At 43.0% G+C, this 25,480-nt stretch overlaps 1 protein-coding gene across 5 annotated transcripts in view; it reads left to right on the forward strand.

The window, feature by feature from the left end:
• SULF1 (sulfatase 1) overlaps window positions 1-25,480 on the forward strand; it is a 290,367-nt gene that overhangs the window by 35,903 nt on the left and 228,984 nt on the right. For all 5 annotated transcript variants that reach the window (XM_086965850.1, XM_086965854.1, XM_086965853.1 and 2 more), the window contains exon 2: window positions 16,783-16,849. The gene's annotated coding sequence lies outside the window, so the exon portion shown is untranslated. The remainder of the gene's footprint in view (window positions 1-16,782; window positions 16,850-25,480) is intronic.

A 25,480-nucleotide genomic window follows, 5' to 3' on the forward strand; every position in this document is an offset into this window, starting at 1 on the left:
CACACTAATGTACAGCATTGTAAAAAATATTGGCAAAGCCAAAAGCTCTTGCATATGTGAGACCTGTTAGCTTTGCGAATGCTTGTTGAAATATGGTAAGTGGCATTGGTCATAGTGAGTAGCCACCCTCCATGCCCCACTTGCTGTAGTACATCATGATACCACAGTTTGAAATCACCTCACATGCTATATTAAATAAGAAGGGATCAACTGGGATAGTCGCTGGTGGCCGCCGAATACCCCCTCCACCCAGTACGGTGGGGGTAGTCAACAATCTTGGGGTAAAATTTGACACAACTCTATCAGTGGCTGGGAAGTGTTTCCATCTGATTTAATCCCAGAAAGCTGTTTGACCTTCCCCCAGTTACAGCAAGGAAAACTTTCACAGCAGCCCTAGTCACCTCCAGATTAGACTACTGAAATAGCCTTTATGCAGGTGCCAACGAAGCAATCTTCAAAAAGCTCCAGACTGTTCAACATGCAGCAGCCTGCCTGGTCCTTAAATTGCCACATCGCTCGTCTGCTTCCTCAGCTTTCAATTCTCTGCATTAGCTACCCATCCATAAAAGAGTGCTACTTAAGATACTCATCATCACTTTTAGAGCTTTCAGGGCTTCAGGACCTATATATTTAAGATCTAGATTTACACCCTATGTCACCACACATCCTCTTAGGTCTTCCCCAGCTAATCTTTTAAAATCCACTCTATCCAAATATAAAACTAAGGCGTGAAGATCAGTAACCGTTCTTGGAGTAAAAGTATGGAATATACTCCCTAGTTAATCTTCGTTTCATCCAATCTGATTCCTGTTTCAGGAAATCTTTGAAAACCTGGCTTTTTGGAGTTTCGAACTCTCTCTGCTTCTCTCTTATTTAACACTTCAGCAATCTGAGACCGCAGCACCATCCTGTGCCTCCCGTCTATTTCTGCACAGCGCCAAGATACTCCTGCAGGATGATAGTTGTGCTTTAAAAATAACACATACAATACAATAGGCTTTTTAATATCCCAGTGCCATTAAACTGGCCACATTCGGAGGATACATTGCAAATTGAATTTATCTTGTCACTTAAATGACAAGCGTTCCTCTAAGATGGTACTTCTTTATGAACCTCACATGGATGAATGGCTTGGTTTATTCTACCGATGTCTGAACCGGTGGCTTGTAGGTTGCACACCGATCTGAACTCCTGACACTCGGGCTGTGGAGCTGTGAAACTATCATACGTGGCAAGTGATTTCACCACACTGTTAATTCAAAGAACTTAGGATATATTGTTTTACGGCCAGCTTTATTGTTCAAACCTCTCCATTAGGAGCGCATGATACTAGGTGGTACATGCACATTGAGCAGTGAACCTTTTTGGGCATTTATGCACACTGCTTTCTATAATGGATACATGCATATTTAGGGTTATTCTTGTATCCTTGAGTTTACATTCAAATATTGCAGATAAGCTCTTAGTCCCCACCCCCAATCTCCCCAGTGTCCAAATCCTATGACTTCTGTGCTGTCAACGACTGGGTCCCCACAGTTGCCCCACAATAACATATTTTGATATTTTTAGCTATTGCCTTGACCGCACACGTGCTGTCACTTCGAGGCCTTTTATTTTCTAATAGTGGACTAAGAGGCGGCCCATTTGTTGGCTTCTTTGTAATCTCATTTACTTGTTTTTTATTGGTCATCTGCCATAGACTTCCTTTCTCTTTGTTTGTTTGTCCCTCCCCTGGAACATGGACGCATTATTTGTGGCCATCGACTGCTCCTTTGTTAGGTGTGATTTTTCTCTGTGTTTAACCCCTTGCATGCTGCCGTCGGCCGTTGGCCGACGGGAGCACTACCTCGCTAGTGCTGCCGTCCGCCAACGGCCGAAGCGGCCCCGCCCATTTTGCGGAAGTGCCGCACTGCCGCGAAATCGCGGCCGCGGCAAAGTGGTTAAGCACACTATGCATCTGTGTCTTTTTCAGCTGGCTACCTTGTGTACTTTTCATCCCTCCAGGTTCCTCTTGCCCTCCTTCGTCCTTGTTGCTTGCTCTACCCATCTTCCCTCCTTCCTACCCTCCTTCATCCGTGATGCTTGCCCCCATCGTCCGTGTTTTTTGCTCTGCTCATGTTGTTTCTTGACCCTGTCCGTGTTGTTGCTTGGCCACATCAGCATGCCCTCCAGCCCTTCCCCATGTTTCTTGCCCAAATCTAAAGTGTGTGTTGTTACTTGCAAACCACCTTCCTGCTCTCCTGCTTGCATCTGCCTGCTGGCCCTCACTACTCCGTAGTATTGCGAGCTCCCACCCTCCCTCGTCTGTGTTGCTGCTTGCCCCCACTGCCTTCCCTCGTCCATGTTGTTGTTTGCCCTAACCTACCTCATCCATGTTGTTGCTTGCCCCACTGCTCTCCCTCATCTGTGTTGTGTGCTCCCCCATCCACCATAACAAAAAAAGCAGAACACTGCTGGCTATGTAATAGCGCTTATTTTATTCCCCACACCTTCTCTGCCATGTTGTCTCCCAATTCTCAGTGTTGCCTCCCCGTTCCCTTCATGTTGCATCTCTCATCACCCTCTCTCTTACGAGGAATAAAAAGAAAGTGCTATGACATGGACCGCGCTTGCTGCTTCGTAGCACTTTTTTTGAAAAATTCTGCCATGCTCCACTTTCATTTCTAGATTTTTCAAGGACCGTGATCGGAATTCCTCGGACAGGAAAAGTGATATCAAGGCATTGACAGGGCCTGGTGCTTTTGTTTCTGATATTTTAATGGTTACGTGTTAACTGGATATAATCTATTGTATCCTCTATCAGCAAGAAGAATTTGCTTCAGGATAAGCCTTACATTTTGGATTTCTTTCTGATCCCAAATTATTACTTGGCCTGAAAGTAAATTGCTTTTATATAGTATGCAACATTTGATTAATTGTTTGTGAAAAAGGTCTTGCTGGAAGCTATTGTTAACTTACCGGACCCAAGCACACTGCCAAACTCCTATTGGACCCGATTTTCTCCTCGATCAGCACACTCAGTCTCCAAGGCAGCAAAGATGGCCTGGAGAGACCTGACCCTTGTCATTTTCAGCATACCCATCCTGTACCATCACAGACCTACCACCACCAACACCATCTGCTCAGCTGGAAAAGCATCTCAGAAGAGTAGTGGGCTTCCGCCCTCTCCGAGCACCGGCCCGAGCACACCAGTGACTTGGTGAAAGGTATCAAAAACTTCAACAGCTGGATCACTGCATACGTCGACAGCTGGCTCCCTTCAAGCATATCCAACGTCAAGAGCCCAACCACAGGCCAGCTGGTACACAGGAGCTCAGGCTGATGAAACAACACTGCAAGCAAATGGAGAGCAAGTCAAGACTTCAGATAAAGACATCCTCAAATCAGTCCTAAGATGGTACCACCAGCAGATATGGAACATCAAATGTACAGCTCTTGCTGATCTCATCGACACCAGCCTTAAAAGCAGGAAAGAAAGCTTCGTCATCAGAGATGTCACCTCGCCTCATGTGACCTCCAGCAACATCACCCACTCACAAAACCTTTGCAACAAACTCTCGGAATTCATCTGTAACAACATTCCCTCCATATACAGCAACTTTGACCCTCAACCAGACCCCATTGCAGCTCAACTTCCCATCAAAGCTGACAAACAAATCCTGACCTTGACCACCGTTGAGATCATTGCCACCATGAAGATCATCCACTCTGGGTACCATCTGACCCTTGCCCCCAACATGTCTTCAACAAAAGACTCCTACTGAACTGCAAAGCACTAATACCCATCCTCACTGCCTCCATTGACTTGGCCACATTCCTGTATACCTGGGAGCATGCCACAATTCTGCACCTGCTCAAGAAACCATCTGCTTACTCAGCTATGCTTTCCAACTACAGACCCATCTCCCGCTTACCATAACCAGCAAAGGTCTTGGAGAACCTAATCCACCAGCGCCTCACTAACCACCTCCGTCCCACCAGCCCCTCGACATCATGCAGTCCAGATTCAGGCCCAACCATAGTACAGAGACAGCACTCATCATTGCCACATACGACATCTGCATAATCCTTGACAAAGGAGACAGGGCAGCCCTCATTCTACTGGACCTCTGTGCAGCATTTGATGCTGTCTAACATACCATCTTCATCAATCACCTGCATGAGATTGGCATCCAAGGACCTGCTTTCCTATGGATCTGATCCTTCTTAACAGATAGAACAGAAGCTGTCAGCCTGGCACCGTACTCCTTTGAAGCATGCAAACTCCTCTTTAGAGTGCCTTAAAGGTTTATCGTTTAACCCCACCCTCTTCAACGCATTCCTATGGCCAATAGCATCCATGACATCAAAATCCTCTCCTATGCAGATGACCCAAAACTCATACTCTCCCTATCAGACAAGACCTTCAACACAAGAAACCAATTCAGTGCCTGCATGACCTAAGTTGCTAACTGGATAAAGCCAGCTGTCTCAAGCTCAACACCAACAAGACAAAAGTAGTGATCTTTGGCAAGAACACGCAACCATGGATCTCAAACTGGTGGCTGGCTGAACTTTGACCACACCCAGCACCCATGCCAGAAACCTCAGAATAATCCACACCAAAACAGCAAATTAGACATGACTGCACAGTTCATTTCCACACTCTGGAAATGCTGAGGAAGATCTTCTTCAAGCGGCTCCCAAGCAACACTAGAAAAACTGTACCTCACGCTGTAGTCACTAGCAAGTTGGACTATGGGAATACCCTTTACGCTGGAATAGCCAACCAACTCACTAGAAGTCTATAAACCATCCAGTACTCTGCAGCCACACTCATTTTTTCATTCATTTAATTAAACTTTATTCGGTTTGTAGAAAAAACCATAAACGTATAAATAAAATACAATGCATCGCAAATAGTTCACAACATAAGGGCTCCTAAAATGTCAGTTAAAAAATTGGGACAATTATACTTTTACGTATGTTCAAAGCATATATAATAAAAAGCACCACATTAAAACAGACCCTAGCTTCGTTGAGCTCGGACAAAAATGTTACTGCAGCAAGATGTGATCCACTACCATATGCAAGCAAAAGCGGTTTATGTTAACAAGTTCTAAAACCAGTATAAAATTTGCAAAACAATATAAAGTGCACAGTGCTCTGTTTACTCTGTCCCTCGCATGGGCACGGAAACATGTCTGAGGGACAGGATTTCATTGTGGCAAAGGCAACCAAGTGGTAGACAATACCCAATCTAAGTCTAACTAAGACAAAGCAATGCATGGTGTAGTGTATATAAGTCAAGTAATCCTGGCAGCCCTCTACTTGGGTAAGTGTTAGGTAAAACATGACTGATGATTTCTTACTCTCGCTAGCAAGCCGGGTTTCCCTCCTATTATTCATAAAAGTTTTTCTGCAGCCAGACTCCTCCTCAACCCCCTACACAGAACTTGCATCATACCACACCTCAAGGAATTATACTGGCTCCCAATACACAAACACGCTCAATTCAAACTCCTCACACTCGTACACATTCAGTAGATTACACAACCCAGGCGCCACCTGCCTGAACATTTGCTTCTTCTTCCACCAAACACCTCCTCTCCAAAGGACTCTGACTCGTAAACACCCCATGTATAATCAAAACCAGGTTAGGATGGTGAGCGTTCTCTTACATCGCACTTAAAGCATGGAAGGACCTCCACTCCAAGTCGGAGGGTCCTCCTCGCTTCTTGAATTCCACAAGAAGCTGAAGACCTAGCTTTTCAATTCACCAGCTTACCATAGGCAGGGCTAGGCACACAAACCTGCTCAGCGTCAAGATACCCTCGCAGGTGATAGTATGATGTACAAATACACATAGCATGTCACTTCTCTTTAACATATAGGTTTCTCTTAACTAGGTATGTATGAAAAGTCTATATAGAACTTTGCCTGCGTAGTGACAACAGCAGGATCTCATGCTATGGACATCAAATCCTCGGGCCTCTATTTTCTCCTCCACCCTCCAAGTGCCTTTGTGCCTGTTCATACTATCTTTATACTAATCTCTGTGTTTGCTTAACCGACAAGTATATCTGGATTTCTCGTTATGCCCGTCTTATGCCTAAACAGTCAAGGCTTTCTTGATGCTCATTTTTTTTAGCCTATAAATGGTTTTCTGGAAACCCTCCCCTTTGGCTGGTAGTGTAGGTTGTGGTAATGTATGATGTGGGCAGAGTGTGGTGTAGGTATTGCATAGGTTTCAGGTTTCATGTTTTATTTATTAACTGTGCAATTAATTAAAATCTTTACAGTAAAAATAGAAAATACGGAGAACAGTAAAAACTTCTTTGCTTGTTTAAAAAAAGGTGAACGCCTGTACTAGTTAAAAGAATGGTATAAAAAAGAACCAAATAAGGGAGAAAGGTACAGCTCCCCGAGTCTTAGTCCCATTTGAATGGCCTTTTCCAGCCTTGTATGCGTAGGAATAAGTCTTTACTTTCTTTCATAGGGGGGGGGGGCGTATAGGTGGCTCTGTCTGAAATACTACGTGACAAGTTCACTTCAACTCTGTTGCATTTGGGGTGAACTTCCTGAATGACGAAATGCTCTCGTTATGGGTTTTTAGTGCTAGTCTAATGTGGTGAACAAATTTCGCCAGTCTTGCTAGTGTCATAGTGGTGGTGGTTGACAAACTCAGGGCTCATGCTTCAGAGCATGTTATGCTCCGATTAAGGCAGATCGGGCGCAGCAGTCGCCGGCGATCGTTCTTGAAATAAGGACAGCAGCAGAGTAGGTGCAGCAGGATTCCCTTTTGTATGTACATAGCCTACAGGATATAGAGTCCCCTCTTTGGGCCCAAGCGGGGTTGAAGTCTACTGTCCTGAGCGTGATCAGCCTCATAGTTGGAATTTTGCTTCGGGCCTCTGTTGAAATAGCCTCGCTTAGATATGGTTGTGCTTTGCCCACAGAGTAAGAATTATTTAGGGGTTCCAAAGTAGAGCTTTGGCGAAGGGAAATTTCATACACTTGTTTGTTAATGGCTCTCTTCCAGACATTCAGCGGGATGTCCTGCCGCGCGAGATTTTCTTCCACTAATTTAAGAGCTTTGGTTGTATTTACCAGCCTAGTGTGCCATGTCGATACTGGGTGTTTATTATGGTGTTTAGGTTGGAGGTTAGGGTATAGGTTGTGTGGGATTTGCAGAATCAGTGTGATGTAGTGGTCGTGGAGATATTAGTGTAGGTTGCAAATTAAGTGTTAGATGGTGGTGTACTTAGTGGCCTAGGGGAAGAAAAGGTGGCAACTTGTGTTGGGTGACAGCAGGGAAGCACTGATTCTTGCTCCCTGCGCCAGTAGAGAGCTAAGTGGAATTGAGTGAGAGGAAAGAAAAGAAACCTATGGTGGGTGGGTGGGGGAGGGAGGGGTGGTGGTAGCATGTCAGATAGTGGGGAAGAGTTGCAGCCTGTGCCTGCTGACATGGACATGAGCAGCATGGAATGCAATGAATAGGAGCAACCTGCATTGGTCATCTAGAGGGTGTAGGTGCTGATCTAGGTGGTATTGGTTGTAGGTGATGTTATGGAGAGGTGGTGAGGTGTCACTTTATGGTGGAAGATGTAGATGGTGGTGTAGTTACAGGGTGATGTTAAGGGTGTGGGTGGTGGAAGAGGGTGTGTATGGTTTTGGGGGTAGATGAGGTTATAGGTACAATGTCCTTCCCTCCATTTCTAGCCCCTTCTTAAACTTCAGCCAATCGCATTGGGCCAACTTCAACAATCCTAAATAATGAATCAGTGTGCCGGGCTTGCACAGCAATGGGCACCGCTGCACTTATGCCGGACAATATTAGAACTAATAAACAAGTAACTACCACCACTGGGTTATTCTCCAAAAACATTCAATACGAACCCCAAGCATAACTTAATGTAGAAAATGTGCCCATTCAGCATCCCCAAATTAGACATTAACGCCTGACGTCGAATTTGAGGAGGGTTGTGAATAAGGAACAGAAAGCACCCCTACCCCATGAGTGCATGCGTACCTTTGCGTCTTTGGCGGGAGTAATATCATTGGGTGTGTCGGTGTTAGTTCGTGAGAATACAGGCCTATATGCTGCTGGCTCACTGTTGGGCTGGGGTGATTGTACAGAGCAGTGAAAAGCGTGAAGTGTTGGGCAAAACCTAGAACTAAACTAACTTTTCGATACCGTGAGCTGCCGTCAACTCGAAGTGCCGCGGATTGTTTATATTGGCGGGAAAACACTGCGCCATCTCCAGAGGTGCTGGAGATGAACATTCTCTCGGTGCTGATCGCGCGCTTCCTGGCACGCTGCCCCTGTGTTTCAGAGACCGTGTATCGGTGCTAACTATTAATATGAAAATCCGAAGAGGAACTGTAAAGCCTTCTTACTGAAAGCAATCAGCAGTTAAGAGATTTGCAAACACTTGACGGCTCTGAGACAAAGCAGATGTCTTATACACTCGCTAATCTGGTACTGAGAAAACTTCGCATCAGCCAGCTGTGCTGGAGGGGAGGGGGATCAAAGGCCTTTCCCTCGTGTATCTAGCTTTGAGATGCCAAATACCCCTACTTAAGCCCACCCTGCTCGAAATCGTTGCCGCCTGCGCAAGGCATGTATTGGGTCTATGGATGTCGTCCCTCTCCATAGAAGGCACAAGGTCTGTTCAGAACGTCCCAAAAAGGGAAAACGCATTAAACAACAGCACACAGACTAATCTCTGTTCATTTTAGTAGTCTCCTCCCCTCCTACATCTAACTGTATGTACAGCCCAACACCCTATATAGGTAACTTTCTTAAATATTTACTAACATTTCATATACATTACGTGTGTGTGTGTGTGTATATGTGTGTGTGTGTATATATATATATATATATATATATACATTTATATAAAAAATGTGTCGGAAAATAAGCTATTTTACATCCGAGGTTGACATTCTGTGTAAGAAAACGAATCGAGAAGAATACAGTGTCGTAATGTGGAGTAATGTTCAATGGGTGGAAGTTGATGGTGTAGTTTTAATTAAAAAAATAGGTGCTTCCAATTACTTAAACTGTAAACATTTTGACAAGCATTTACACGGATGTGCATATGTATGTATGTGTGTATATATGTATATAAATATATATATAGTCTGTGTACACACAATAATAAGCCCTGGATACAGGCGCGTCCGTCACAGGTAAGAACGGTGGGGCAGGGCGGGTGCAGGCGAGGTGGTGGGGGGGGGAGATGACAGGACAGGTAAAAGGAAATACAAAATAAATAAAGCCACTTAACTTGCGCTTGCCGAATCGGTGATATGACGACTGCCGTATAAGTGGTTTTATTTATTTCATTTTACCGATCCCGTCGTCTGTAGAATTCCCCGCCCCACCTATCTTACCTGTGGCGGCTGCATCTGACCGGATACCAAATGTATATGATAGGAGTATAGTCTTCAACTGTTGAGTGATCGGGGCTTGATGGTGAAATGTCATTTCATTACAAGGTGAGGTGCTTGATCAGTAGATGCTACTGGAGGACCCTAGTGAGTTTATATTCAGACAAGAAGGAGTTTTCGCACACAACTCAACAGTCCTCGTCATTAAACCGATCTTGGAACAGATCTTTGCAGGCTGAGCTATCAAGACTAGTTTTCCACTGCTGTTCCGCTGTCAAATCCTCATTGTACTTATTATAACTCTAGAAAACACACAGATGGCTTTTCATCCAGCACTGAGCTGTTATCAACTGAGAGTCCCTTTATTAGGGACTATAGTACTAGTATACATTTGATAAAAATGCGAAAGGACAAAGATGTTCAGTGGGTGTCCAGATACATATACTTCCATAGTTGCATCTTGTTCATAATTCACCACTGCCACATTGCCACAAGAATTGCCCCACATGTCTATTTTCTCTTTCATGGTGGCACTTATGCTGCAGGCTGGGTATAAAACAATGTGATATGCCTGTAACTACAGTATGCTAATTAGCATTTTCCTTCAAATAACTGGCCTGTCAGTGTTTCCCCTTACTGAGTTGTGAAGATTGCTCCCAGAACTTAAGTAGTGGCTTACACCTTTTGGTAGGAAGACCTGGATGTTAGGTATGTGACTCCTCTCAGCTCAGGAGACCGCATGAACTAGTACCACCTATTTTGGGGTGTAACTAAGTGAAATGCACAACTCTAGATCCACTGTTCTCCCATATGTAGTTGGTGGGAATTGTCATGACCCAACTTCACCCTATGGGCTCCCCTGTAGGCAGAGCCACTGGAATCATGCGATTGTGCGTCCCGCAGCAATTTTCACATAATGATTAATTTGCCACATTTGCTGCATAATCCATCATCTGCTGCACAATCTGCAGATTTTTTATAACATCTTTTTATTAGGCACATGGTAAAACACCACAATAGTTATGCATAAGTACAGCAAGTGTATACAATGTAGTCCAACCCCAGACAGACTCTCTTCTGATGTTACAATATATTCCCAGCCTGGTGTTAGTCAAATGCAGTATAGCTGGTATTCTGAATTATCTGCAGATTTTAATAAAAACTTTAATTTCTATTCGGTTCGAAAGTGTCTAAAATCGCGATGACACAGGTTGTAACGCATTGGAAGGCCCTTTGCAAAGCTGGACTGGTCACCTTTCTATTGCTTATTGCTATTTTGGATGTTAAACTGGTACTAATGATGTGCAACCAAATCCCACAGAGGCGTACTAAGTTTAAAAAAGATGAAATAATGAAGTAATACTATTTCAAAATGTGGTTCATTATAACACATCATTTGCCTTTTCTTGCCACAGAATTTACTAAACTCTGCTGCATACTTTGGCCCTCTAATGCCTCATAATTCTAGTGGCCCTGGCTATAGGGTACCTACAAGAACAGAGCCTAGAACTTGCTGCATACATGAGTTTGAAAAGGTTCACACTTTAAGGGAATACCACATCTATCAACACACGGCCCACTGTTTCCATATGTGCACATAAAGGAGTTGCAAAAGGTTGCAAGTTCCAATCCCCTATGAACTCCACATTAGTGAAAACTGCAGCTACTAAGCACATTTTCAATTAGACATTTTTTACAGGTACACGGTGTTGTGAAAGATCTATAAACCAACCAGCCTACATGGCTCCAACTGTGGAGAAACACACAACCAGCAGATAACACTGTCAACTGAGTCAGATGTCTGCAAAAAGAGGCAGTGAAAAGGGCAGCTGTAATGCCGCGCATTACATTTAATATAGGAAGATTCATTCAAGTATCCTAAAATTGAGCTTCCTGGATACAGAACAAAGGGGCGTGGCTCCCGCCGTAGGTATGTGGTAGAGATAGTCCATGTAGGCGTTATCTATCGGTTTCTTGAGATTACAGAAAAAAGTAAACTTTCCTCATTGATAATTTATAACAAGTGGACTGCTAATCCTGTCCATGCTCTGCAAGAGTGCCCTCACGCCAAAGCCAAGACTGTGAAACTGAGGAGGGCGTTGCTCTCTTGGTAATGTGCAAGAAAGATCCAGCTGTGGAGAAACGGTAAACAAAACAAATAAATACTGTGGACCGACTGATGAGCAACATCTGTGTGAATGGATTCATAGCCCACTGGAACAGCGTGATTCTGGATTATCTTTAACAAGCTGTGCAACGGAAGAACTCTCCTAGGAGCTGACATCTAGGCTAGGGAAAAACTGAACTCAGGGCCAACATTTCCAAATTTGGGGCTTCTACGAAACCATCCAGCCAACTAGTGGGCAATTTTACTCCACATTCACCTTTTCTTCTAGCAAAAAAGGTTCTTTATGATGATTCTCTTCCCACCACATTATGGTTGCCATTTAGGTGTACTCCGGGCATGTAAGGAATCCCAGGAGGGAGCAGATTTCCTACAGGTGATGCATCTGGCTGTGCGCTTGGTGGCTAGCCAGGCTGCGTCAAGAGACTGAGTCGGATAATGCATGCCATGCAAGTGCTGTTTGGTGAACGTCATTTTGTTTCATGGTGGCCAGTCATTGTACAAAAAATGTTAACAATTGCCCCAGGACAGTTGGAAATGCCAACTCTAGGTGGTAAGCACATGTTACAGTAGACACTACAGATGGATTTTTAGGAATTCAGAAGGATAGGCGCACTGCCTTGGGTAAACGTGGTAGTATAACGAAAAAACTTTTAGGGTTGTGATGCGGAAGAGCGAACGGATAAGACCCCTTAACCGTTCAAATGCGGGTTAGAATCTAACCTGCAAAACAGCAAATAAGACAATTGCAATCCGATCTATTGTTCCTTCGATTGTTGCAAACACTAATACTGATGACTTGCATGAAACCACTACTCCGATTACGTAATCATACTATATGATACATATCGACCTAAACAGATGAGTCTTTAGATCGTGCCATAAGCCCTGAGGAGTCGCAGTAATTTGTTCCTATGCGACAAAACGCGTGTCGGCTGGCTTTTTGGAACCAATAAATCCACACCAGATTCCATCACTAACAGTTCCGGATTGCAATTGTCTTATTTCTGCTCTATACTGTGTTTGTTATTGTAATTTGTCTACTATTTGGCTATACTGTAATTGTGTGTGCGAGGGCTTTGTAGTTATTTACATGTTACAGTAGATCCTTTTGGACTCTCTTTGACACATTTCCCCAGTTCTATGCGGACCATTGTTAGTCATTATCCAGCAACAGATTACAGTCTTTTATGTATGTCAGGCTGCACTCAAGTATTGCATAATGCACACTTGGATTGAGGACTGCAATTCGCAGTCCCAAAACAAAAGAGACATATAATACAATATGCAAGAATATTGTGCTATTACTGTTAAGTAAGGCTGAACATCTTAAACGGCCCAACCTTAAATACACCACGCCTCACGTTTGCGTAGGTCACGTTTGCTTAGGTGTGCAATTAAAGAAGACGGTTCAGAAATGGTGAACACGGACAAAGTCAGAACCTTCTGGATATCTGCAACCACTTGAATGACTTTTATCTCTCTAATAAAATATGTGTAAAATTGTAGGATAGGGCCATTAACGCATCCATTTTTAAGGACTGTAGGGAAATGGAGTTAATCACACTGGAAGATGTTGTCCAGGGAAAGAAAATAGGCAAACGCCCATGTTCACAAATGTTGCTCCCCAGGGATAATCCACTGAAGCGTAGTCGTAGGCGCCAGCCATAAGCATGGAAGTGTCCTCAGCAAGAAGGTGTTAGTCTAGCAGTTTTATATTTTTATTTTTACAATTTCGATTGTGTAAATTGTTTGTACCAGTTCCTGAAATCTATGAACAAATTATCTGCACATGGGTTTTAAAGGTACGCTGGAGCCCTTTAATAAATTGTGTGTGTTTTATACATATGTTTAACAAGAAAATGACCTGGTTTAAATGTAGTAGTATACCCTGGTGTTGTGAAACACCCTTCCCCACCATGGATAACACCACAGGAAGTGACATCACTTTACATCATTGTAAGAACAACAGGGCAATCCTATTACACAGTGTAATCTCGTATATAGTATAACAACAGGTAAATGATGATTCCAATTAATTACTTGAAAAAAGGCTTGTAAATTATTAATCAAATCCATTTTCTGTTTTAAGTGGCATTACTCAATTGAAGAGTTCATTTGAGACCTAGACAAGCCTTGTTTATGAAAGACACACAATATGTGTTATATTCTTGCACAAAGGTCTGTGGCAGGTATTTGGTGGCCATATTTGTGCAATGAGCACAGCCTCACCCACAGAATGAGGTTCTTTGATTAGTAAAACATTAATTCAGATAACACAGAATCCCATAAGTCTAAAATGTGAGTGGTGATCTATAAAACTGGGATATAATCCAAACTGTATGTATATTGTAGTCACTAGTTATTGATTCTAGTAGTCTAGTCGATGTTTCAACCCCATTGTGTTCTTCTATGGGCCATCATCACTGTATTTTACATCTTATGTTGATGATTGTTAGGATCAATAGGTTGCAAAATATGACCCTCTGAAGGAAGCAGCTATGAAAAGTGTAGATATAGAAATGCGAGCCCTTCAAAATCTAAATTTGATTACTTAAGGGAGATATCCCTTGGTGGTTCAAGAAAGTAGTGTTTCTCAGACTGGCGCAGTAGTAAAATACCTTGGTGTAGAAATAGCAATTATTTTAAAAAAAAGTTTTTTCATTTCTAGTTTTTTGAGGCACTACCACTGGCTACATCTGAGCAGCCATGCTTCTCACTGTACCCTGGAACTTCATCCCAGGCATGGACACAGACAGTGAACATTCCCACGTACCATCTTTACTCCTGCTACTGTTATATCTGTGTCTAGAGTTATGTCAAGATCTTACTAGAGATGCATGCCTTTGAGAAAGGAAGGAATATTGCTCGTGCTTGCTGATCTACGTGTCCCTGGAATATTGCTCTCAGCCAAAAAGATTTTCGCTTGTACATAAAGACTATTTTTTTACAAGCCCCTTCGATGGCATCTCAGGGAGAAAAGTATTACTTTGCGTCAATCTTTAAAATATCATTAAAGTTCTTCAGGAACCTCTGACTAACTTTAATGAACGTTTAAAGATATATACAGATATTCGTATTACGTATTTGATAATGTAGTGTTTTCTAAACCCATAATTCATGAGAATCACACCACACCTATGTATTAGGGTGTTTGCATAATAAAATATAAAAACCAAATTTGACCAATTGTGTCTTTATGGGTTACGTTGAGATTCACAAACGAAGCTACCTTTGGCCTAGAGATTTATCATCCTGTCACCAGAACCCCTTCATGTGGCACGTTTATCCATCCTATATGTCCTGTGTGTGTACAATGTAAGGTGTAACATGCATCATTCTGTGATCTATTGCACTGTAGGGCGTCCATTGTCATAAACCGAGCCATGAGATGGCGAGTAGTTTGTACAGCAGTCACTTTCGAAGATGCATGTTTGGATCGGGCGTTGAAGTGCAGGTGCCATGAGTCCTTATGTGATCATCAGATAAAGAGCTGTAGCAAACTATACTGAAAAGAGGGGTGTAGAATCCATCCAAATGCGGATTTCCTTCCTGCATGCTTTTGATTAGGCAGAAGGTGTATGCTGCAAAGGAAAAGAGTGCTTGTGATTGAACCGGTTTGCCTTCTGGGAAAGCTTATGCCGAATAAGCAGATTTGAGTTGGTTATGGTATCAAGCTAATGATCTGGGCTATTCTGTTTATTATAAAATGATACTGTAAATACAGTAGACCTGCCCTATTTATTGCGCATGGTAAAGACCATCTAACTTTAATGGTGGATTATTAATGCATTGTGCTAGAGCTTGCAGCTGGGTATTTTATGACATAGAATGTCACTGATTGCCATAACAGGCATGGATTTTGTGTTGGTTACCCGCTCTGACAAATCCTGGGTATTTGAAGATTGGCACGGTTACACTTTTGACTTTTAGACTATTGCACTGTATTTGCACTCTTGCTAGAACCTCTTAAAAGGGACTGTGTATTGTTTTGTCAACTGTAATTTTATATAGATTAGTAATAATATTTCTGTAAGCATGATGGTTGTTTTGTGGGAAGCATAAAACCACAGAATGGGTCTCATTGGTTAATTGGGCTTAAGTTATGCAAGAGGCGATAGATCTGGGCTCTTTATTAGGATTAGTTTCATTAAAGGTAGCCGGCTCACATATTTATTGTAAAAAGCGTATGTTAAAACCAATAAACCTTTATCAATAGATTATTACAGTGTGTATTCAGTAGGGTCTAGGCCCAGTACCATTCCAGTATGGCTGCATACTGTTGTATTTATTTTTTTACGTTATTTTTTGTTGCAAACAAATGTTATTCACCTTTGGGTTATCCTTTAAAAAACAAAAAATCTAACAGTTATTCTTTTCATTTATCCTGTATATGCACGTTGGGTTCGTGCCTGTGTTTTATTTGGATTGGTTAATGGGTGAAGGCAATGAAGAATGGGATAATGGATGCATGAGGCAAACATGAATAACAGGGTGCCGGCATGAGTTATTGAGTGCCAAATTTCACCAATTCATCAGTGACTAAAGAGAGATACATTAAACCTAATGGTATTGCCACTGCTGGTTTTCCTCTTAGTATGAAGGGAAGCCCTCAAAAATTGTTTGTTCCTGCTCATATTGCAACCTTATTTCTCTCACCGCCCCCCCCCCCCTTACCCCTTCACCATTTTAGAATTATGTATAGCTTTTGAATATGTTTGTTACTGATTTAAAATGCTATTTGCTCTGCAAGAAATAGACCAGGGCTGCCTGTTTCAGCATAAGAATGCTTTATGTATGGATACTGGACAGAGCCTATGTGGACCTCTAACCCTTTTTTCCGTGTGTCCAGAGTATTTAAAATCAATGTTATGTGTGTGTTTTTAAAAAAAATTATGAGAACCATCGCTTGTATTTTTGGAGCTTGTTGGAGCAACACAATTATAGGAAAATAAAAGCACGTTTTTAGATGTTAGCTTACTAACAACCATACGTTGGAGGGTGGGCAGTGCTACAGGACATCCTGGTGCTGGTAGAATTTGCTATCCTTAAACATAAACAGGCAGGCAGAAGAGCCCTTCAGCATGAACAAAGTCTAAGAACAGCGCTATTTATCTAAAGAAATACCATTGCAGGAGTTAAACATCATATGCTAGTTAAATATTCATCTGGTGTAAATCATCGTAGGAGCACAACTCTATATTTCATCTCCATTGACTCACAAGTTATGCTTCTTCCAATAAGAGGAAAGACTAAAATGGATTTTTCTTATTATTTTGTAGCAAAAGAAGATGAGGTTTAGCCGTCCACTCTGACATTTGCTTTTCTTGGTCTTCTTTCAACAATATGGTAAGTTTTTTTTTAGTTTTTGTATATGGTGTTCTTGTCTTCTGATTCTTTTTCCATTTCAAAGTAGAATGTAGGCTTTGAGTCTTCCCCCTTCCGCCATTGCTGTTCGCCTTTCTCTTTCCGACAATGACTTGAGACTTTGTCAGTCACATCTGTGCAGTATTCAACTCTCCCCTAATGCTATTGGATGTTTGGGACTATTCCTCCTCCTCCAAAGAGATACTTACTTTGAATTGTCTGAGGTACTACTTTACAAATATAGCCTTCTCTGGCCACTCCTGCTGGCTTCCTCTCATGTGTAAATGGTCGTTGTGTCCCCATTTAGCTTGGGGACATCCCTGTTCCTTGTGCACACCGTGGGTGCTTAAATAAGCTTCCAATCAATAAGTTTTTGATATGTTTTTAATCACTTGTTGTCATTAGTTTCATGACATTAAATCTTTTTGTTTCATGTGCGTATCATACACTTTGGAAATGGCTCCAATGCATTTCGGGTGGTGTACCCTTCATCTGGGAGCTTGTGTAACCGATGTCATACGGCTTATATTGCTGGAGTGCTCCGCGTTGTGAAGGTGACTATGTCTGGCGTGCCTGCTCCCCGCGAACCAGGAAGTAGGTGTGTCATAACATAACATATCAAAAACTTATTGATTGGAAGCTTATTTAAGCACCCACGGAGTGCACAAGGAACAGGGATGTCCCCAAGCTAAATGGGGACACAACGACCATTTGCATCACTAAACGCACGCTGGACGGACGTGCCACCTGTATGTAGCACCCAACCGTAAAAGAATCCCAAGGAACTTTCCAAAAACATTATCCCAGAACCCGTTGTGCGCCCCCAATCAAACTACTTAGTCATTCCTCTCATGTGTCACATTCTATTTGTGTTTAGCACAATACACCCAGAACTATCAGCTTACATTTTGTTTTAATTGCTGGCGAAACGAGTATTTCTCGTATTGTTTTATTTGTTCTGTAATTCATCTAAGCTACAATTAATCCAAACCTTCAGTCATGCACTCGTACAGTCACAAATTACTAAATTTTAAAAAAAATCATTCACTTGTATTGTCTTCATTCCAAAGATGTAGTTATTCTCACAAACACTCGTTCATTCACTGAAGGAAATTTATTTTCTTCTAATATAAACCTTACAAAAAATCTGGACATATTGACTTAGCCAGTGCTTGTATTCAAATCAGTCGGATAATCAATGTTTATTTATCATACAGGCACACCCTTTGACCCAACTACACATAGCATATATCCAATTCACCCAACTATTGTACTAACAATCTTTTATTTAGTGGGCTTCAGGTTGATGTAAATGCGCATCTCATACAAACGATATGTTGGCCACGGTGACAAGGCAAACTTGTGTGGTAGTCAGATTATTTGCAAGAGGTCTTCTAATGAATCCTTTCAGCAGATGGCAATGGCGTGAGATATTATGCATCATATGTAAATATCAACAAAGTCTAATGCTTAATACAAAGTTACATGCTTACAGTGGTGTGACGTAAAATGTCTTAAAGCGCCCCTGAGAGTCCCACTGAAGGGGAATCCCTCCAGGAACTGGGGGTGCATTATGCACCCGGACCGTATGCATCCCAAATCGTATCCTGTTTTAAGGGAAAACCTTATGTAGTCCTACTCTTTGTCTGGCACTGAAATCTCGTAACAACTACTCACTCGTGTTTGTATGATTCAGGCAACTAGTTCTCTGCTTCTTTTGCTAACATTATCTGATCTGGGGGACACCTGGAGGTGCTAGAGTAGGTTGCTTTCAGTGCTGCTCTTAAGGAACTACCCAGGTCAAGCCCAAGATATTGAATAATTGATCTGAATCTAAGCGAAGACGATACAAAGATTATTTACCCCTTTTAACGTGGGTTTCACAGGCATAAGTCAAAACCGGCATTGTATTACATGCTTAAAATAATCACACTATGAATTATGGTGTATAGTATAGCTTTATCAAAATGTTAAATATGTTTATATGGGAATGTAAAAGTACAAGCTCAGTGTACATAGATAACACCCATAAGCACTCTTTCTCCACCTTTTGAGGCAATCTCATGATAATGTCTTGCCCTTTTCTTTGCCTCACCTCTCCCCTATGAGGCTGAGGTTATTGGAAATCTAAGCTAGTAATGACGATGAAGGTATGGCACCACCAGCCTCTGTTTTCTGACTCCTGTAATGGTCAAGTTTTATTTGGCGTTGGATCAACTCCTGCTTTATTTTGGCACAACCTTTTTCATTGTTAGCTGGTCTTGTGAAGGCATATTGATGTGCTTGGATGGTTTGACTGAGAACAAGATAGATAATTCTTCTGGCGGTCTGGGAGGATCCCTATTCTATGCGTACTAAGGTAACGAGTTCCACTGTTTGGTCATGTGGGATGAAAAATGTTTTTCCCTCATGACCAGAGTGTATCTCTCTGAATAGTTATATTACGTTATTTTATTATTCTGTATCTCACTTAACACCACCATGAGTTCACTCTGAAACGCTGATGGGTCTGCAGGAGAGATATACATGAGGGGATGAGGAAAGGAGAGAAATAAGGGGACTAGGAAGGGCACTTCTGGAAGGAATGGTTTTGTGCCAACTGCTAGCATCTTCCCAGATTGAGTGATTGTGTGCATGTTTTGTATACTAAAGGAGCCATATAAAGGCATGAAGGGGACCCCAGCATGCTAGTGAGGTGAAGAAAAGAAGACGTTTCAGGGAATTCTGAGTCGGATTTGGACAGGTGCGTTGCCATGCTATTGGCAGAGTGTGTGCTATAGAAGTGCTAAGTAACAATCATATGTAGGGCGACTGGGAAATGGAGAGTTATTGGCCATGACAGAAAGTCCTCTGAGGGCACAGGCTAAGTGAGTAACTTCACATGAGTAACACAGCATTGTGGATATTTAGCAATCTCTTGGACCCTGGCCTCCTAACACAGTTTACCAGGATCTTGAGTTGTTTCTTGAAAAGTACTTTAGCCCTTTAAATTTAAAAGTTTCAATAAAGTGGACTTCTTCATTTTCCACTTGGATCCACCAATAGAGAAGGCATGAGAAGCCCTGGTGAAGGAGGTGGTCCTAAAGCTACTTCATATGTTGACTTCACTAGAGACACACTACACTGTAGGGGCATTGAAGAGAAAGTGTTTTAGTGTTTCACAAGGGCTAGAAATTGGAAGTTTTAAATTCTTCCCAATGACCCCCTCCCCTTGTATATAGTCCTATTTGACATACATATTCAACAGTGTTGATTCTCCTCAACAACAAAATGGTAATACCATGCCATGCCCAATAATTTGATCCGTTTTTTCCCCTATGAAAACGAAAAATGATTATTTAATATATGTTAATCACATTATTAGAGGGGTTTACATCCTGCCACACCTAGGTTAATGCCTTTTATGAATGACTGGAATGGACAGAGTAAAAAACTCAAAGTTCACCATGCCAGGATTTATTTGAATGGTAACATTTACCAACACAGTGTAGCTGCTGAGGTCAAACTAAATTGTCTCCCATTTGACTTTATGGATATCAAACACAGCCTATCTGGCCTTTAACGACACTTAAAAAGTTGAACTTCAACATCAGAAGAGCATCTACTGAAAACAGCAGAGAGGACTTTCTGTCATTGGTGCAGAAATGTGGAACAGGATACTAGATTTTGTGGTCTAGATCTACTCTTTCCCATTTTTAGGAAAAACTGATGTGATATCCACTTCCAAAATAGTGAACTAATTAATACGGACAGATGTTTTTGTCACTGTTGGGCTCATGATATCTGCCTTCTTCTTTCATTCCTTTTGTGAACTGTCGCGGCCGGAACAAGGGCCTGGCTTTCAAAGAACATGGCTTAGAGCTGATCAGTTCATAATCTTGCTTTACAAATATGCACCTGCCCACTCACTCACACAATGAAGGAGTAGATGGCCAGGCGGCTAAAGCTGCCGACTTAGGAACCGGGTACCAAGATTTACATCCTGGCCCAAGCATCCTGGCGTTCCAGGTATCACATTCACTTGTGTCAAAGTGCAACATATTCTGGTGCTCTTGTAAAGTGCTCCAATGCCCTGTGGTCATGCTCATGCTAAATAAAACCACAAAAAATAACATAAACAACCACTTAATCACAAGACATTATAGCTGCTAATGGTCCTTTTGAATACATTGCCATCGACTTCCCAGTAGTCAATAGACCTAAGCAGAGAAACGTGCTCTGCTTACACAGTCTTTGTAATTGATGCAGTAGTGATGTTGTGACAGGACAAGTGGCATTCACGTTTTCCAAAATGCTTGTGAAACAACAGATCAGCGGAATAGAGAGGGTAGATGAGAGCAACATGTGAAGATTCCTTTGTAGTGAGTTTGTCATGCTGTGTTCAGATGAGCATAAGGAGACCAATGCATAACCCATTCCATCCTTTTTGTGACAGAAAATACGGCCATGATTTCCGCATCAGTCTGCATCACTACCCTGCCCTTTCAGCCTGATGTTTCACACTCATTTACATGGTGAATATCGTACCATGGATCTCCTCTTGTCAAAGTGGATCAACCTAACGTGCCCTGCTCATCACCCCCAGGGAAATATACAAGGACAGAGACCTCTAGAAGGAGAATGATACATTGAGTCAGGCAAGGGCATTGTGAACCCCTGCTTTAGCAGCTATAGCGGGGTGGCGTTCTCAATGGGTCTCCTCTGTCTCAAACGCGGAAGACAAAAGTTTATAATTAACAGTACAAGAAGAAAGATACATGGGTTGAAGAATAGGGGAAGAAGGATGGAAGGTTGAAAGGAAGCAAGGAAGAAATAAAGCTAGGACGAGTAATAGGATAGATGTGATAGATTAGTGGGTGAATGGATAGGTGGATGGATGGGTGAAAGGATGGCAGAGTAAATGGAAATATGAGTGGATGGATGGCCATAAGGATGAATTGATGGATGCAATGCTTTATTGATGGATGTGTACGTAAAAGGATGGATGTATTAGGTGAATGGATATATGGGTGGATACATATATGGGTGGATGCATGCATAGATGATGGATGTTTGAATGGATATAATGGTGACAGCTTGCATGATGGATGAAAGAATAAATGGATGACTGAATATAAAGGTGAAATGGTGGATATCTGCAGGTGGATGGAAGGGTGAAATGATGAATGGATAGGTGCATGGATGGACGAGACAAGGGAGCTCTTCAAGAGAGGGTCAGGTTCACCTGCTTCGCTTGCTTGATACTATCAGAGCTTTGGGTCAAAGTGGGGGTCATTGTAATATCCTGGCTATTCACTTGGAGGTAAGGATATTCAATACACAGCTCGCCCCTGACGTAGTGTGTGACTTTGTAAAAGTTGTATTCTGCCCACCGGTGCCTCGCTGGTTCGACTGTTACCTCGAAGCTATTAGGTAGAAGGTGTACCCACACAAATTGCTTTGACGGACAAAAGCAATGAGCCAGTCCTGTCAAGCGTCACGCATCAGGTGTGAGGCTTACGCATTTCAGTGCGGTGATCCGCATCACCGCACTGAAATACATTGTCACGCATTTTGCCACCTGCCAGGCGCTCCACCAGCGGCGCCTGTGCCCGGGCTCTCTGCTGCTCCCGAGACCGTGCTGTTGGCTGAGCTGAGTCCTAAATAGTTAACTGGCGATCTGCTCTCAGCTCTGTAGTGGCTGAGAGCGCTACAATGTATCTCTGCAGTGTACTGACTCTGCCCAGGCAGCTACCTGCTGTGTTAGTTTCCCTGAAAACAATGAATCCATGCGGAAAGCAGCTGCGGCGCCGGCGTGGCGGCCGGCAACAGTCAGTCTCATCTCACTCTTGCACTAATTAGGTGGGAGAGGGGCTGCCCTCTCAGCAGGCGATAGTACTGCTGTTTATCACAGTGGCACCATGGGGCCCGGATTTTAATCAGTAGAGTGCCGTCACGTCCGGAGGAGGAAAAGGAAGTAGGCAGAAGCGGCGGGAAATCCGAGTGAGCAGCAGGCAGCACGAGAGACAGACTCGAGTCTCATGGCCCCCCGCCGCCGCGCAAGAAGGGGAATGAATCGAATTTGCGCCGCGCAACACTGCAGCCTCAGTGCTCCACCTTGAGGACTACGAGCGGCCGTGCCCGGGGGCCGAGATGAGTGTCTACTCGAGTGGTGAGCAGCTGCCTGAATGAAGACAGGCTGCGGCAGAGTGCAGACATCGTGGCTGGGCAGTGAGTGCAGTAAGTAACCAGTAGGGTTGTCACTATACTAAGTGAAAGTCCACACCGCCAGTGTTACTATAGTTACTTGGCACGTGCATCATCAATCATGCTTGCAAAAATATTTGGTACAGGTAGCACTGCCGATTAAGTATAAGTGGCAACTAAAGTAAATGATGTGGAAACGAAAGTAAGTTGTGTTAAAACTTTCAGGTAGCACTGACTCAGATGGTGTTGTATGTATGTAGGTTAGGTAGCAAAATCCAGACTATAGCAATTATGAGCAAGGCTGGCGGTCACAAACCTCACTCTAAAACAGCACGTTCCTACAGACAAACCGGAAGCAAGTGATGCTGCAGTAAAAAACTAGAGTAAGATGTCTAAGCAACATGATCTCATCACTTTCCATTCTCGGCCAGCCTTCTTGGATAATTAATTAGTGTCCTTCCATTTGTGGCGCTCTGCAACAGTTTCAAGAAGTTCTTGTTGCTCAAATGGCTGTAATTTCTGATATTTAGAAGTTTCCCTCCTTAATTCCATGATTTTTGCTCGCGAGAAAGTGTCACTAATAGTCATTGAAATGTCACTCATAATTTCACTAAAAAATGTTAAATGTCACACATGGCAATCTGAAACCTTGGCATCTATGATGAGCACAACTAAAGTGTAGAATTGTGTATTACCCCTGCACCGGGTTTGGGGGTTGGGTTGCAAGTGAGAGGGGGGCATGAGGAGGTAGTGCTCCACCCCAGGCGCCCAACACCCATTGGGCTCACCGGGCCTCAGCCCGGGCTGAGCCGCTTCGCGGACTGGGACTGGCGACCCTCTAATTGCAGCCGCACCCGAGTACTTCTTTTGTGTTTTCACCCCTTCTTAGAGCCACTCTGCATATGGTTGGAATAATTAGCCCCCGCCCCACCCCGAAATTTGGCTCTAGTTGCCCTCCTGCTCCTCCCCCGTGAGACCCCATCGTTCGTCTTTCATTGATGCAGTGCTCCTATTTAATAATAAACATTAAAATAACATGTGAAAGAACACATGTGCTAATCGACGTTTCAGTTGACACCATATTCGCCTGTGTAGCCTCCTATTGGGAGCAGATGTCATGGGACGCGCTTTAAAGCCTTAGGGCAGTAAATCGAATGTGATAATCCGGTCCCAGCCCGGGGCCTGGCTTGAGTTTGCCCGGTGTCCTGCGCTAGCTGTTCGCGGATAGCTGGCCGGCCCAGCCTCCTGTGGGTTTGGCTGCATTCCCCTCTTTTTCGCGGCTGCATTTCACTCTGGATGAAGTCATGTTCCGTGTTCTCTTGTCATCGTAAATGGCCGCTGATTTACACTAACTCCTCCTCTGGGCATTTCATCAAAAGCTCCGGTTAGCGGTCAAGCATTAGAGATAGCAAGCACTTAGGGGGTGTTAGAATAAAGCACGCCCGGGAAATGCGTGACATATGGTGCACCTCACACTGACAGCCTACGGGGCCTTTAAGCCAACATACTCATCTCATGTTAAGCGTGGTTTATGTGTCGCTGCCTTAGATCCCTGCTGTTTTATTTTGTGGAACTGCTCCATTTAAAAGGCAGTTTTGTAACGTAGTGCATGTGGTGTGGAATCAGATAAGCTTCTACAGTTTTTTTAAACATATATAAGCATTTCCTTATGTTCTAGGAGAATAGTGCAGAGCAGGAAGGAATTCAAATATCCTGTTCTAAATCAGAAAGTTTTGCAAGATAGCGTGCAAAGAAGTGCCCATACTCAGGAGTGTTGGGAAAAAATTACCAAAGAGCGCGGCAAACAGGACTTGGAAATGAGTACACCCCTTCCAATAAACAAAGCTTCTGCTGATTGTCGGTTTTCTACTCATATTCATTTATTATGTCTAATACATGAATATGGGTATACCATACCGTCTTACAAAGAACTAAATATCTATCTCCAAGCCCTTTGCAATGGCTAACATTACCCCAGTAGCCCTGAAAATGATAATTGAGAAAACGAGCAATGCTTCCTTGGCTAAATAGGTTATTCAAAGTAAATCCAAACTTTTTAAGACTGGCCAAGTGTCGGCTTTATCTTTTACAGCATCAGCCTCATGTAATATATGTGTTCTCTTACTAAGCATGAGCGATCAGGTCGGCCCACTTCAGCTCTTGGATTTATCACTGGGTGACATAAATTTTCCTGATCACCTGCACATTCACTCAAAAAGAAGTGCGTTTCAGTGCCAGGGCTGTTGGGCAAAAATGTTACTTTGCCAATGCTTTTTTTCCTTTCCATTCTATATCGTTTTTTAGGGCGAGCCCTCGTGATGCACTGCGTAGCAGTGCTCGCGTAGGCCAGCCGTTTTGTAGGGGTTTTCAAAATGGACCTGGAAATTCCACACAGCTTGTGAGTGTTATTTCCTAGGTCCATTTTGA

The sequence above is a fragment of the Lissotriton vulgaris genome, chromosome 4_1 (assembly GCF_964263255.1).
Source record: "Lissotriton vulgaris chromosome 4_1, aLisVul1.2, whole genome shotgun sequence".
NCBI lineage: Eukaryota > Metazoa > Chordata > Amphibia > Caudata > Salamandridae > Lissotriton > Lissotriton vulgaris.